The 14,019-nt window shown below is 59.7% G+C and overlaps 1 long non-coding RNA gene across 1 annotated transcript; it reads left to right on the top strand.

Annotated features, from left to right (window-relative positions):
- Nucleotides 1-634: 634 nt before the first annotated feature.
- On the top strand, nucleotides 635-2,233 carry LOC136388528 (uncharacterized). The gene is made up of 3 exons (XR_010748191.1): nucleotides 635-912; nucleotides 1,359-1,539; nucleotides 1,996-2,233. It is a non-coding gene; the product is annotated as an uncharacterized lncRNA (long non-coding RNA).
- Nucleotides 2,234-14,019: the final 11,786 nt, after the last annotated feature.

Raw genomic sequence — 14,019 nt, 5'->3', positions numbered from 1 at the left:
CCCACCCGTCCGCCGCAGAAGGAGGCCGCGTGGGGTGCCCGGTGTGTATGGAACCCTCGAGACTGTTAATGTGACCCAGAAAGAGATGATGACGTGAACCAGGGAATGGTACCTCAGTGCTCCTCCTTCCTCAGAGAAAGGTGTGTCCGAGCTCCTGCCCACGAGAGGCCAGCCCCCCGCGTGGGCCACAGACGTCAGGAACCATCCAGAAGCAGCGTGTCCTTCTCTGGGTGGGAATCAAGGGGGGGGGTCACGCTCCGCTGGCTCTTGGGATGAGGTCCCGGAGGTCTGTGCTGCCCTCACACTGTCCCCACCTTGGCCGGTGGGCCTGCTGGTCCTTCTCCCCGAGCTCTGCCCCCCCTGGGCCCTTGTCTGTGCTGTCGTCTCCCCCCCAGGGTGGTCTTTTCCGCTCCCCTCACTGCTCTTTCTTTCCTTTGGTTCTAAGCTTCAAGGTCACCTTGTCGGCGAGGACTTGCCGTCCACCCTGAGCAGCTGCTGGGACGCCCCTGACTCGGCCGGCTGCCTCCTGCGCAGCAAACAAACGCAGCTGACTGGCGTTTAGGCTCATGGCTGTCTGTTCCCTTGTCAGTGCCGGTTCCTCTTGGGGACAGGGACTGGGTCCTCTTGTCCCCTTGTGGGCCGGTGGACACTGCGTGGAGGAATCCAGGGCTGGACCCCTGGCTTCACTCTTCCCTCCCAGCCTGGCTGACCTGTAAGGAGACGTCTATTCTCTGGGGAGAGGGACTCTCGGGGTGACAGCCACTGCTAGAGCCGGGGCAGGGGGAAGAGAGAGGGGCATCCAGGCCAGGCGGCTCCGGCCAGGCGGCAGGGACACAGACATGCCTGAGGCGGGCCACCGATGCCACCAGCAGCCCACGTGGACTTGACCACCAGGGGAATGGCTTCTGTGAGGTTGTGAGCCTCAGGGCCCCCGGGCCAAGCAGTGCTCGGCCGAGAGGGCAGACTTTTGCGAGGAGGTTTGGGAGGCCATGGGATCAGGGTGTGAGCAGGCTCTTGGCGGTAGCGACTTGTCCGTGCACAAACGCAGCGCTCGCAAACACTCACTGGGCCTCCTGGCCAGCGCCAAGGGGACCCTGCCTGAGGGGTGGGGTCAGCAGCATTCCAGCTGTCTTGACTCTGAGGAGGGCAGAAGGGTGTGTCTGAAACCCCCAAGCACGACCCCCACACAGCTCCAGCCGGTCCCTGCCCTGGGCGGTCCGGGTGCCTCTGCCCTGGGGGCTGCCGGGGGCTGTGAGTTAGGAGGACACCATGCTCCACCTTTAATGTCAGGGACTTCTTTGTGATGATGACCAAGGCCCGCCACTGTCCCCTTCATTCTCACGTTGGAAACTTCCTAGGTGCGGTGACAAGGAGGACGATGCCAAGTGCTGTCACCTTCATCCTCATGCACCGGGGACTTCCTGTGCACACGCCCAGCCTCATTCATTCGTCAGGACCACTCCACGGGGGCAGCTACGAAAAATCCCCATTTAACAAATGAGGAAACTGAGGCCCAGGGAAGCCCAACAACTTGCCCAGGTCTACGTGCCTGCCCTGTCCTTCCTAGATCTCCTCGCCCCCTCCCCCTCTTCTCTCTCCCATTTCTCCCCCTCTCTTCTCCACGAGACAATTCTTTATTCAATGCCCACTGTGTGCAGATGTCAGCCAGGTGTTGAGAACTCCTAAGATGACTGAGGCCCTCCTGGGCCCTTCCTCAGCTTATTACAGGCCTGAATGACAAGCAGGCCTGCCCCAGGCCAACCCTGACCCATTGGTTTGGCTCCCGGGAGACGGTGTGGGTGGGGCTGTGAGGCAGAATGAGGCTGGGGCCACTGTGCTGCCATTCATTAGTGATGTCTGCCGGGCAGGTCGGCGCGGAAGTGGGGTGACTGTGCTGTCTACCTGCAGGTCCTCCGCCAGGAGTCTCTCAAACGCATGCACCAGAGCTGGGTACCTTGCTCCCAACCAACCCAGCATCCTTCTCTCCCTTTACAGATGAGAACGCAGAGGCTAAGGCCTCACAGCGCACCTGTGGTGGGGCCAGACTCTGAGCCCAGGCTCCACGGGCCCCGACCCCTGTGGCTTTCATGCTTCCACACCCTGTTCCCCTCTTCTCTTGCTTTGGCTGCCAGGGAGCTCAGAACGAAGAGTCGTAGAGCTTGTTCTAGAATGCCACATTATCCTGGGCTTTGGGGCCTCCTGTCACACTCCCTCCTTGGGTCTCTTTACCCTCCCTGCTGGGCCTCCCGTGGAGCAGGCCGGACATAAGTTATCAACTATAAATAAAACCAAGACTTCCGCTCTGGCTCTCACTTGAGGTTTCTGGTGCATTTTTTTCAGGTCCTTAATGGGGGGGGGGGGAGGTGGACTCCTAGCGGAAGATGACATCAGCATCAGCTGGCCCCGGGGGTGGGGGGGTGCAGGCCCCTGCCCTGCAGGTCCGCGTGGGCCCTGAATGCCCCCATTATGAGGGGGAACCTCATTACACAAGTCCCGCTGCACAGTGGGATTCAAACGGCGTTTTGTGGTCTCTGCTCTTTGCAGCAGAGCGCACGCAGGCAGCTGCGGTCACCGGCTTCCTCTGCTGCTGCCGCCCTGGCGCCCGGCCAGCCCAGGGACCACCCCTTCCACCATGAGTCAGTTTCATTCTTAACTCTGACTCAGGGCCCTTTAAAGGGACAGCAGATCTGATCTGTCTGGGCAAGGAGAAGGAGGCAGCAGGGGAATTCTTCCTGGGGAGAGAATGGAGTGGGGGCCAGTCAGGAGCAAGCTTGGAGGGCTCTCTGGCAAGATCTCCGGAGCTGGGCGAGCATTCCTGCCCCCCTTCCCCCTCCCCCCAGCATGGAGGGGGTTTCCTGCTGGCTCCCAGGGAGAGAAGGCTGTGATTTCCCCCAAAGCTGACTTTCTGCAGGATGGGAACCCCCGGGCATTCGGCAACCTTGCTTTTGGCTTGACCAGATACTCTGCCCAAGCTCGGACCCAGAAGGCCAACAGAACCGAGCAAACCACCCCTCTGCCCGGCCTTGTTCTCCTCACAGCGTCCTCCCGCAGTTCCTAGGACATCCCGAGCCGCCTCCCAGACAGCCAGCCCTTCCCCTGCCTTTAGAGGGGTCTCGTCTCTTCCTTTGGGGCTCGCTACCTGTCACCTGCTACGGGGTTCTCCTGCCAGCTTCTCTAAGAGCGGGTTGCTCTCTCCCTTGTAGCCCAAAGGGCAACCCACAACTTCATTCGGTTTGTCTTTATGTTAACTGGTTCCCCACTGGAGAAGGTCCGTGGGCAGCGACCACTGGGTGTCTTGTGCGCAGCACAAGCCCCGGCACATAGTAGGTGCTCAATACAACTGTGCTGGCTGAATGGGTGAAGGACTGTCAGGGTTCCCTCACCGCCGTCCCTTGTCCAGGGCCCCAGAGAGGCAAATGTGGGGTGGCCCTACCCTGCTCAAACGGGGTGCAAAGGGACAGAAAACCCCCAGAGTGGCAGACAGGCCAAGGTTACTTGAGTCCAAGGGGCTTCTGCAGGGACCAGGCCTATAATTCCGACGCTGGGGCGAGTCTCAGTTCAAGGTCTTAGGAGACCCAGGAAGCATTTCTCTCTGTTTTGTTTCTGATCTGACTCACAGGGAGATGCTGAAGTTCCCCTTTTTGTCAGTGCTTCTCCGGAGGTTACAGAGCGGTTTAGGCGAGGCCGGCAGGAAGCCAGGCCATGTTTCATTCACAAAAACACCAGGACCTGCCTGGTTCCCCTGTCCTGCCCTTCACAGGTTTGCAGGGGCAGGTGGGGTGCCGGGGTGGGGTTTAAGAAGCCCCACTGAGTACGTCTACATGGCCCATGTTCCTCTCTCTCTCTCTCTCTCTCTCTCTCTCTCTCTCTCTCTCTCCCCAGACTCCTGGCTCACCCTCCCCGGGGTCTGGGGCAGGGACGGGAGCCCAGGACTGGCCATGGAAGACTTGGTCCTCACCTGGGGACTCACTGGTCCCCAGGGCCCAGGGAAGGGGTTGTAACCAGTCCCTGGGCTAATGGGCCCATTGATCTCTATGAGTCCTACCTCCCAGGCTGGGATGGATCCAAGGATGAAGGAAGATAAAGGAATAGGAAGAAATGGATGCCTTTAGGGCACAAACTCCTGAGCCCAGCCACTGTCTCCTCCTGGGAGACCCGGGGGCCTCCCTTGCTCTTCACTGTCTCCTCCTGGGAGACCCAGGGGCCTCCCTTACTCTTCACGGTAGCTGGTCCTGGGGCCCCTCAGTGCCGATGACTTTGGTGTGATCTCTGGAGGCACCGGGGGCAGACCCCCCGAGGGGTAAGGAGACATCAGCCGGGGGAAGGGGTGGAGGGGAGGCGGGGCAGGGGTGGGGCTGCAGGCAGAGGGGGCGGTTTGCTCAGAGGCTCAGGAACAAGACAGCCGCGAGCTGAGGGCCAGAGCGCCACCAGGGCAGCCCAGAGGAGCGCTGGGGTGGGGGCCCAGGGTCGGTGCCCAGCTAACCTGGCAAGCCAAGCTCGGTGCTGCCTTGGTGCTCTGGGTAGGTGAGGAGGGGCTGCCCGGGCAGGGAGCCTGGCAGGGGGAGCAAGCCCACTCCTCCTGCCGAGTCCCTCAGAGTCCCACTCCTGCTGCCGAGTCCCTCAGAGTCCCACTCCTGCTGCCGGGGGATTCGGGGGCACAGGGAGGACGCTCCCAGGCCCGGTGGGCAGGGTGGCCGAGATCATCAGCAGAAGGTAACCTGAGACCCTGAACCTCGGTCAGTTTGGAAAGAGCAAAGGCAGGGCCCAAGAGAAAGACCTCAGGTGGGAGGCCCGGCCCCTGGCACCCGGGGCGGGCTCCCTCTCTGGGGTGGGGCAGCGCCCTAGGGCTCTCCCTGAAGATGTCTCCGTATCTCCCTCGTCTGCAGGCTCTAGTGGCTCCGGATCCCAGAGGAACGGGGTGCGGCCCTCAGTCTCCTTTGCAGCCGAGGGGGGCGGGTCCCGCTCTGGGCGTGGCCACACTGGTCCTCGATGGCATTTCCAGGCCCCCTCTGTCGTCCGTGGCCATTTGTTACCCGTCGGAGACTATTTCAGTTAGCTTGTTTGTGTCTCACAGTTAATAACACAAAATGACAATTCAACAGAGAAAAGAAGAGAAGGCGGTTGACCCTCAGAAGTCACCTGCAGGGCGTGGATGGAGCAGGAAGGTGCTGGATGTCACCATGGAACCTCAGGTCTGCGGCACCTTCTGGACCCCTCGAGGGGATGTCGTTCCTCAATGGCGGGTGGGACAGGCTTGCCTCCCCGCACCCCCGAGGAGACTGAGGCTCCAGACGCTAGTCTCGTCCAGCGTCCCGCAGGGCTGTGTAGTCCAGTGGGCCCTTCACGGCCCCCCTGACCCCCCCAGCCACAGCTGCTGAGGGCACTTTGAAATGCAGAAGCTGGAAGGTATTATTACGAGTATAAAAACCCAGCCAATTATGGTTTTTATGAGGCTGAGCTGCCCATCTGGGATTCCCTCTTACCCAGCAATCTCCAAGTGCTGGGCTGGTCCGGAATTAATTACGCCCCACAGCCGAGGACCACAGGCTGCCCCTGGACGCACTGGGAAGGGGCGGGCCGGGGCCCCGCAAGAGGCAACAGGCATCGCTCATGCTCCCTGCTGTCCGGAGCCTGGGGCCCAGGCCTCCTCCCGGCCAACTGGCTGGACAATGGGGAACTTGGGGGCCTCTGCCTCCCCCAACCAGGTGAGGGATGAAAGTCAGCAGTGGCAGGAACAAGACCAGATTGATAAGGTGGGAGGGAGTGGGCAGTTCTGCCTGGCCTACAGTTTCTTGAGTCCAGATCCCATCTGTCCCTTGTGACTGTTCACTCCTGAAAGTCATGGGCCATTACCTGAGTCATGGGGACTGTGGAGATGGACAAGGTTTGATGTCTGGGGAGCAGGAGTAGGGCATAAAAGATGGGGGGGGTAGCCATAGGACCTGCTACTTTGTCAAGGCTTACTAAGCTTGAGTCAGTGAATAAATAATGGATGGATGAGTGGTCAGATTGTTATGCAAAAAAACTAATGACCGACAAATGTGTGGTGCAAGGGAGGATAGATGAGTGAATAGAAAAGTGGATAGATGGATGGGTGGCCATGTGGATGGAAGGATGAATGGATGGGTCGGTGGGTGGGTGGATGGATGGATGGGTGGATGGATGGATAGATGGATAGGTGGATGGATGGGTGGATGGATGGATAGCTGGATAGGTGGATAGATGGGTGGATGGATGGGTGGATGGATGGGTGGATGGATGGATAGGTGGATGGATGGATGGATAAGTGGATAGATGGGTGGATGGATGGGTGGATGGATGGATAGATGGATAGGTGGATGGATGGGTGGATGGATAGGTAGATGGATGGATAGGTGGATGGGTGGGTGGATGGATGGGTGGATGGATGGGTAGATGGATGGATAGGTGGATAGGTGGATGGATGGGTGGATGGATGGATGGATAGGTGGATAAGTGGATAGATGGGTGAATGGATGGATGAGTGGATGGATGGATGGGTGGGTGGATGGATGGATCAATGAGTGAATGGATGGATGGATGGACAGATGTAGAGAACGGAGCCTGAATGAGCACAGGATGAAAGTATGTGTTCATATGCTGAGGTCATAGCCAGGCTGCAAGGAAGTGCTCACATTGGATGGATGGGGGGACAGATGATGGACAGATGGATAGACGGATTGGTGGGTTTATAGACAGTGAAATAAACATCTGGAGGAGGAAATGTGGACAATGTGAAACGATTCTGGTGGAGATCCTGGGTGGGTTGAGTGGGTCCTGAGCAAAATTCTGGCTTACCTGGTATGATGCCCGTGTCTTCCACCAACTGGGCTGCAGCCCGGGGAAACCACTGATCTCAGCCAGAACGGGAGGCTGCATCCTGCTCTTCATTAGGCTCTGCCGGCCCCTTGCCCTTGGCTAGTCCTCTCCACTCCAGGCCTTGTTTTCCTTGGCTGTACCGTGAAGAGCTGCGGAATGAGAGGGGCTTCTAAGGAGGACAGGAGAGGTTTCTGGGCGTTCCAGAGGAGGGGGTAGCTGCCTAGCTCCCCTCCCCTCCTGCTCACAGGTCCTTCCGGCTTCTTCCTTGGGCTCAGTCTAGGTACCTGACATGTACCTTCTTCCCCACCATTCTCCATGCATCTGTGCAAGAAGCCATGCCAAGAGAGGGGAGAGGGGAACTGGCCCCTGCCCCGGTGGGTGAGTGAGGGCTACTGTGGCCACAGATGGCTGCTCAGCTGGCCCCTGGCCGGCTCCAGGCTGAGTCACCCTGAGTCACTACTGTTACTTCCTACCACACATTCCTTCATTCACAGAGTGTCTCATTCCTAAGGCCACCTCCCTGGAATCTCTTCGGACAGCGGCCAAGCATGTAGGGGGGGAGGGAGTAGTCTGCTTGTCCCAGATGAATGGGACAAGGGCTTGGCCCCTGGAACCCTGGCAGGAAGAAAAGGCTGGACAGTTCACCTGTCTCCTGCACTCTACTTATTCATTCATTCATCCATTCATTCCCTACATACTTGTATGCATTCAGTCTGCCTGGCACTGTGCCAGCCCCGCAGAAGCACCCCGCCCCCCCCTCCCCCCCACGCTCTGTGGATCTTGCTCAAGGAGGGGAGGCCATTGCCTGAATGCCATCCTGGTTTAACAGCTTAGCAAACAAACGTCCCTCCCTCGGTGACACTCTGTATCTCAACATGGATACATTTGTTTTGTGGTTGAAATCCCCCTAATGTGTGTATGTGTGTGTGTGTGTGTGTGTGTGTGTGTTTGTATTAATGATTCTCTTTAAACCTCAAAGGGAGCTCTGAGACAGTCTTACCCCTGACCATTCTCCATAAGAGGTGGGGTCAGCGTCCACGGCGCGCCGAGGACGGGCTGTGCCCTGTTCGGACTCCCAAGGTGACAAAAGGGAGTTCAGCTCCTGAGAGTTTGATAGAAATGACAGTCCTGACCGTTGCTGATGGATGTGGTGAGTGGGCATGGGTCATGAGTTTTCTCTGAAAATATTTTATTAATGTTTCACAAGAATTTAGGAAGGTACCTCAAGGTTGGAGAAATTTCCTTTGTGCCCCTTGACCAGGAAGAACCTGCCCACGTTATGCCCAGAAGATACGGGTTCGGAGTGATAGAGAAGCAAGAACAGAGGCCCGTGAGTTAGGACTCCTGGGTCTGTGTGCAGCCAGTGACCTGCTGTGTGACCTTTGGCAGCTTCTTGACTCCCTGGACTCTCTCTCTGCTTCATCGGGAGGGAGGCCGTGCAGACAGAGGTGAAGAACACAGGCTCCGGGCGCAGGCCGCCCCTTGTTAGCTGTGTGTCCTTAGCTGCAGGTGGTTTCCAAGCTCTGTACACAGAAGAGATCTGGAATGTCAGAGCCGGGAGGGCGGCGGGGTCCCATCTCACAGATGGGAAGACGGAGACCCAGTTCCTAGTTCCACAGGAAGCGATGTGGAGGGGGGTGGCTAGGAGATCCGGAATGTTGGCATTCCCAGCACGGCGCAGCGCATGCTTGGGGGCCTCTCCACAGGGAACTTGCTCAGAAGAAACGCACCATCTTCAAAATGGCCTTGGCTCCACGGAAGGCGGGCCACGTGGCAATGGGTATTACCAGGCCTCCGCCTCCAGGGGAGTCAGCGCACCGGTGGCGGCTGGGAAATTGGGAGCCCCTCCCAACTTCCTTAGGCCTGAAAAAGAGCCCCACCAGCCAGGCGGCGGTTTACGGTGATGCTGACGGTGGTCGGGCCCCTGCCCCTCATGTGCCTGGCTCTTCCCAGGCCGGGCCAGCATCCAACTTATCTGCATAATTTACCAGCCGCAACAGGTACCACCACTGTCTCTGTTCCTGCTGTCTCTCCCCTCCACAAGTGGCACCAGAGTGTCTTTGGACATGTTTGGGGTTCAGTTGAAGAGAAAGTGAGCGGGGTGCCCCTGGGTTCGGGTTCTGAGACAGATCTGCGTGGGCTATAGACGTGTCTGGGCGTAGTTGAGGCGTTGTGGGCTGCCCTGGCGCAGGAAGGGTGCTCAAGGGACCCTGCGCCTGGAACTCACCCCGCACTGCGCCATGAAGACACAGTCAGGGCTGCAGTACACGTGTGGGCGGCTCAGCACCGGCAGTGTGGGGGGACGGCGGCGGAGGAGGGCCGGGGACGTGGGCGGCCTAGAGTCGGAGTTCTTCCAGCTCGCGAAGGGAGAGGCGCCCCGCGGAGGGAGAGGCGCCACGCGGGGGGAGAGGCGCCCCGCGGAGCTCTGTCCGTGCGCGCTAGCTAGCTCTGCGTCCATGGCAGGCCGCGCTGCGCAGGCGGGGGCACCCGGCGCTGAGAGGGAAGGGGCCTCTCCCGCGTGCACAGAAGGACGCCAGGAGCTCAGGTCAACTCTGCTCCTGTTGCTGGGTAAGCCCAGGACTGGGGTCAGCCTAGGATTTCTCAATCCAAGTAACGTGTCGGGATGAGGACCGCTGACCGCTGAGCCCTCTCCACAAACCGCTGGCGTGCTTGTTGTTGCAGGAAGCTCTTCCTTCCCTTTAGGGGAGCAGCTGCAGGGGTGCAGGGCGGGCTTCCCGGTGCTGCCAGGAAGTGAGCTGCGAGGCCAGAGGTCACAGCAACAGCTGCATGCGCGGGCTCAGAGGCCAGGGACCCCCACCCCCTGCCCCAGAGCCGGACCCCTTGGCAAGGGGCTGTGTCTCCTACAACCTTGGTCTCTGCTGTCCCTCTGGTTCTAAGACCTAAGGAACCCAGCTAGCCAGACCCAGCAGGGACAGGGACTGACCTGACCGGAGTCGGCAGGAGGAGGGAGCTTCCTCCGGGTCCTCCTGTTGGGGCCACATGATCCCCAAACCCACCTTGGCTCAAATCGGCTACAGCACCAGGCCCGGCTCGGAAGCCACCGCTGTCCTGGCGACAGAGCCTCCCTCCTTCACTCCGTCTGGCTGTCGCAACCCCTCTGCCTGGGCCTCAGTGACTGCCGCTGTTCCCTGCATATTAGCGTTATTTTAATCAGTTGCTGGCCAGACTGCTGTCACTGCCCGAGTGTATAACCCGTGCCAGGAATACCTGGAAGCGCTTTACGGGTTTGGGCCCACGCCATCCACTCAGCATTCTGAACCTGACCACTTCTTACCGCCTCCCCGTCCCCTCTGGCCCAAGCTGCCCTGGGTTCCTGCACAGGACCTCTGTGCCCTTCGATCCCTCCCTTGGCCCCTAAGGCCAAGCGAGTGACCTTGCCAAAGTCCGAGCCTTGTCCTGCTCTTCCTCTGCATGTTCCGAACGGCTCCATCTCAGGAAATGGCAGAGACAGGGTCTTCACCAGAACTGCCACCCGCCCGTCTCCCCGCCACGCCTGCCCCTGCCCTTCTCTCACTTCATGCTCCCTCATTCCTCGACTCTAGCCACAGAGATGGCCTCTCTGCTGCTCCTCAAGATGGGCAGGCAGCCTCCTACCCCAGGACCTTTGCACTTGCTCTGCTTCCTGGGAAACTCTTTTGCAGACCCCCCACAAGGTGCGCTTCCTGCTCTCCTTCAGGTCCGCTCAGTCAGCCTCCCCAGCCCCTTATTTACTGTCACCTCCTGACATTTTGTAGCACTCAGCTCAATCTGACATGCTGAACGATTTGTGTATTTATGCCTCTTTCTCTACCAGGAGGTTGGCAGCTTGGCAGTCGGGGGCTTGGCTGTTTTGTTAACTACTTTATCCTTCACGCCTATAACCAGGCTCGGTACGGAGGAGGTGCTCAGAAGTTCTGCTGAGTGAATGAGAGACTGTCCCTACAGGACGGGTCATATAGTTCCTTACGTGTTACATGTGGAGAAACCGCAGGTTGTGAAGATGGGTGACATGCCTGAGGTCCCCCTGTTCCTGCGTGGATTTGAATTTGAACCAGACTTTGTGAGACAGTGAGTCCTGGCTTTCAACCAAGGCTCCCACTGCCTCCCGTGCAATATGGAGGTGCCCCACCTGGCGAGGGAGGTGGACACCACCAGGCAGCGCCCAGGGTACGAGCTGCTCCAGGAGTGCCCAGTGGAAGGAGCAGGGGGGACTTGTCTCAGAGCAGAAGAGCCTGGGATGAATTTGAGGAGATGGCAGGGAGAGGGCCTGGCTTAGCTGGTGGTGCAGGGAGTGGGAAGAGCATTCTGGGAGGGGGAACAGCATGTGCGAAGGCAGCAAGCAGGGATATCGGGGCAGGCTTGGGAATTGCCCCATTGGGCTTGATTGGAGGTCACATGGAGGTGGGCAGTGTTGGGGACCCCAGGACAGGGCCTATAGGATGACCGAGGGGTGGCAAGGTGCACAGCAGGGGGCCTCCTAGGCCAACAGTAGCAGCCAGAAGTCAATGTGGAAGCCAGTGAGAGCCGGAGGTGGTGTTTGCAAGTTCTCGGTTGAAAGACTTCTCTTGCGACAGGTACAGGGTACAGCAGACGGTGAGCTGGGGTGAGGCAGCCGCCTGGGGGGACACAGCAGGAAGGGCCAGCGGCTGGAGAGCAGACGACGGAGCAGAGGGAGAGAATGAATCAGTGGGGTTCAGCGTGGGAGTCAGTGTGTCCCCGGGATTGTGGCTGGAAGGCTGGATGCAAGAAGGGGACTTGGGGGGAAGGGAGGTGAAGAGGGGGGTTCAGTTGGGGGTGTACTGAGGCTTTGTTGCTTACAAGTCTCTCCAGGGCAAAGGAGAGCCTTGGGCTGCACGGTCAGCAGTTCTGAGGCCAGGGAGAGGCCTTGGCCAGAGAAAAAGATCTGGGGGTCCTAGTGCTCCCACGCAGTGGGCGACTTCAGCACGGAGGAGGTGAGGTTCCTCCAGAAGAGGGCGTGCGGAAGAAAGAGGCCGCTGCTGCGGCTCGAGGCGGGACTGGCTGCTGTCGGGCCCTCCTGGCCGCAACACCTGTCGTCCACGGGCACAGAGTTGCAGCGTCCGGCCTGCTCTGGCCCGTTCTGACGCAGGAGGCCAGCCTGGGCTGGGAGCGTCCCGAGCGATCTTGGCTGCTGCCACCTATGTCACGGCGTCGATGACCAAGGTGGATTGGATATTATTTTGGAGCATTAAAAAAAAAAAAAAAAGTATAGATTTTGGAATCTTGCCAATGACTCAAGAGGAAAACAGCCGAGAGGATTGTGTTGTCAAGGGAACATTCCGCCCTGCATCCTCTTGGAAAACCACAAACAGGGCAGGAAAGAACCTGTGGGTGGGCCGGGGGGTCGTGGAGGCCTGGGTCCCTTCCCAGCTTTGCCGGCAGCAGCGTTCTGTGTGACCCTGGGACAAAACGTGACAGTGACCACCAGTCACGGCATCTCACAGCCGCACTCTCCCCTCTGACCTGCGATCCGGCTCCCGGCCGCCCACTCCGTCGCCAGGGGCTGCTTGAGGCCCCCTCAACCCTACACACCCCAAGCCAGGCTGGTGAGCACCTTCTCCTCCACGGCGCTGCCCATCTCAGGGAACGAGGTCAAGCCCCGTACGTGGCTGTCACCTCCCCCTCCCCCGTACATCCTTCCAAAGCCTGTCCAGTCCTGTCCGTGGTAGCTCTCGGCCCCGGCTCTGACTCTTCCTCCTCCCAGCATTCCTCCTCCTTCCCTGAATCTCAGATCCGCCGCCTTCTCTGGATCTCCTCTGTGGCCTTGGTCCTCTGCTCTGCCACCCTGCCCTCCCCGGCAGGTGTCCTCCCTCCGTCCCCACACGCACCCGCGGACGCTCTTCCCTCCCTAGAGTGGAAGCGTCCAGGTCGAGTCCGCTGCCCAGCCTTCCCGCAGTTTCCACACCTGGGAGGAGACCGCGGGAGATAAGCAGAGATAAGCCCGCGGTCCCCATGCCCAGGAATTCAAATCTCCTGGCACGTGAGCGTCAGAATAGCGCAGAACGGACGGGAGGTGTGGGGCCCAGCCCCGGGGGGACCGGAGCCTGGGGACAGCCTCCAAAGGGGCCTCGGACGAGTGGGAGTCCAGGCCGTGGGGACGGGCGAGGGACCCCAGGCAGGGAAAGTGTGTCCTGGGCTCCTCGGATGGCACTTGGGAAGGTGGCTTTGTCTCCACCAGCTCCGAGCCCACCCAGGATGACGCTGACGGTGTCATGCTGACAGTTATTGATGCTGCCCGTGCGCCAGGCCCTGGGTGGTTCTGGACAGGAACTCACCAGTGGGTCTAGCAGTCCAGTTAAGTTTGCAAAGGTAGAAACGGAGGCTCAGAGAGGTTCTGTGACAGGCTCACGGCCACACAGCGAGTAAGGGGCGACGTTGGGCTGCCCGACTCCAGGGCTGGGGCACGGATGGGGGAGGGCAGGGTCTGGTGTACAGGGGTGGGGGACGTGGCGGCTCCCGGTGCTCCCCGAGCCGTGGCTCGAGCACTGGTAGAGGGTCTCTTCCCTTCATCAGCCCGGGGACGGTGGCCCCTGAGGACCCCAGCCTTGGGACTGAAGGGTTTGCCGCTCCATGCTGGGGCCTTCACGCCCATTGCCTGTCTCATCCTGCAGCCGCCCTGTGTCCGTGAAATCAACTGACATTCCCAGGTGCACACACCTCCAGGACCAGAACCCGAGTCCGTCTGGTTCCAAGTCCAGCAGCTGCTCCAGAGTGGCCGACAGGGGTCACTGCCTGTGCTGGCTAAGCTTTCCTCTGCTCTCGACCTGTCTGAGGGTGAAGGCCCCCTGCTCCTTGGGACAACCCAGTGATATAGGCGCCACCATTATCCCCCTCCCACGGACCTGGAAACCGAGTCACAAAGAAGGCCACCACTCTCCATGTCCTCGCTGCTCGGCGGGCCAGGGGCCGCGCTGGCACGTGACCCAGGGCAGCCTGCTCTCAGCCAGGACGCGCCTTCTCCCTGGAGAGAAGATGAAAGCCGGGAGGATTCTGTCCTTCTGTCTGCGTTTCCTCCGCAGAGCTGAGAGGAAGGAACCCGATGTTTATTGAGCACCTACTATGGGCTGGCCCATCTCACACCATTACTCCGCAAGGTTAAAATTCTCAATTGCCTTGTATGGGCAAGACAACGAGACTCAAGGAGACAGAACTTGGCTTGGGGTC

The sequence above is a fragment of the Saccopteryx leptura genome, chromosome 1, assembly GCF_036850995.1.
Source record: "Saccopteryx leptura isolate mSacLep1 chromosome 1, mSacLep1_pri_phased_curated, whole genome shotgun sequence".
Lineage (NCBI taxonomy): Eukaryota > Metazoa > Chordata > Mammalia > Chiroptera > Emballonuridae > Saccopteryx > Saccopteryx leptura.
Note: the sequence above shows the minus strand (reverse complement) of the source record. Positions and strands in the feature narration are given on the sequence as shown.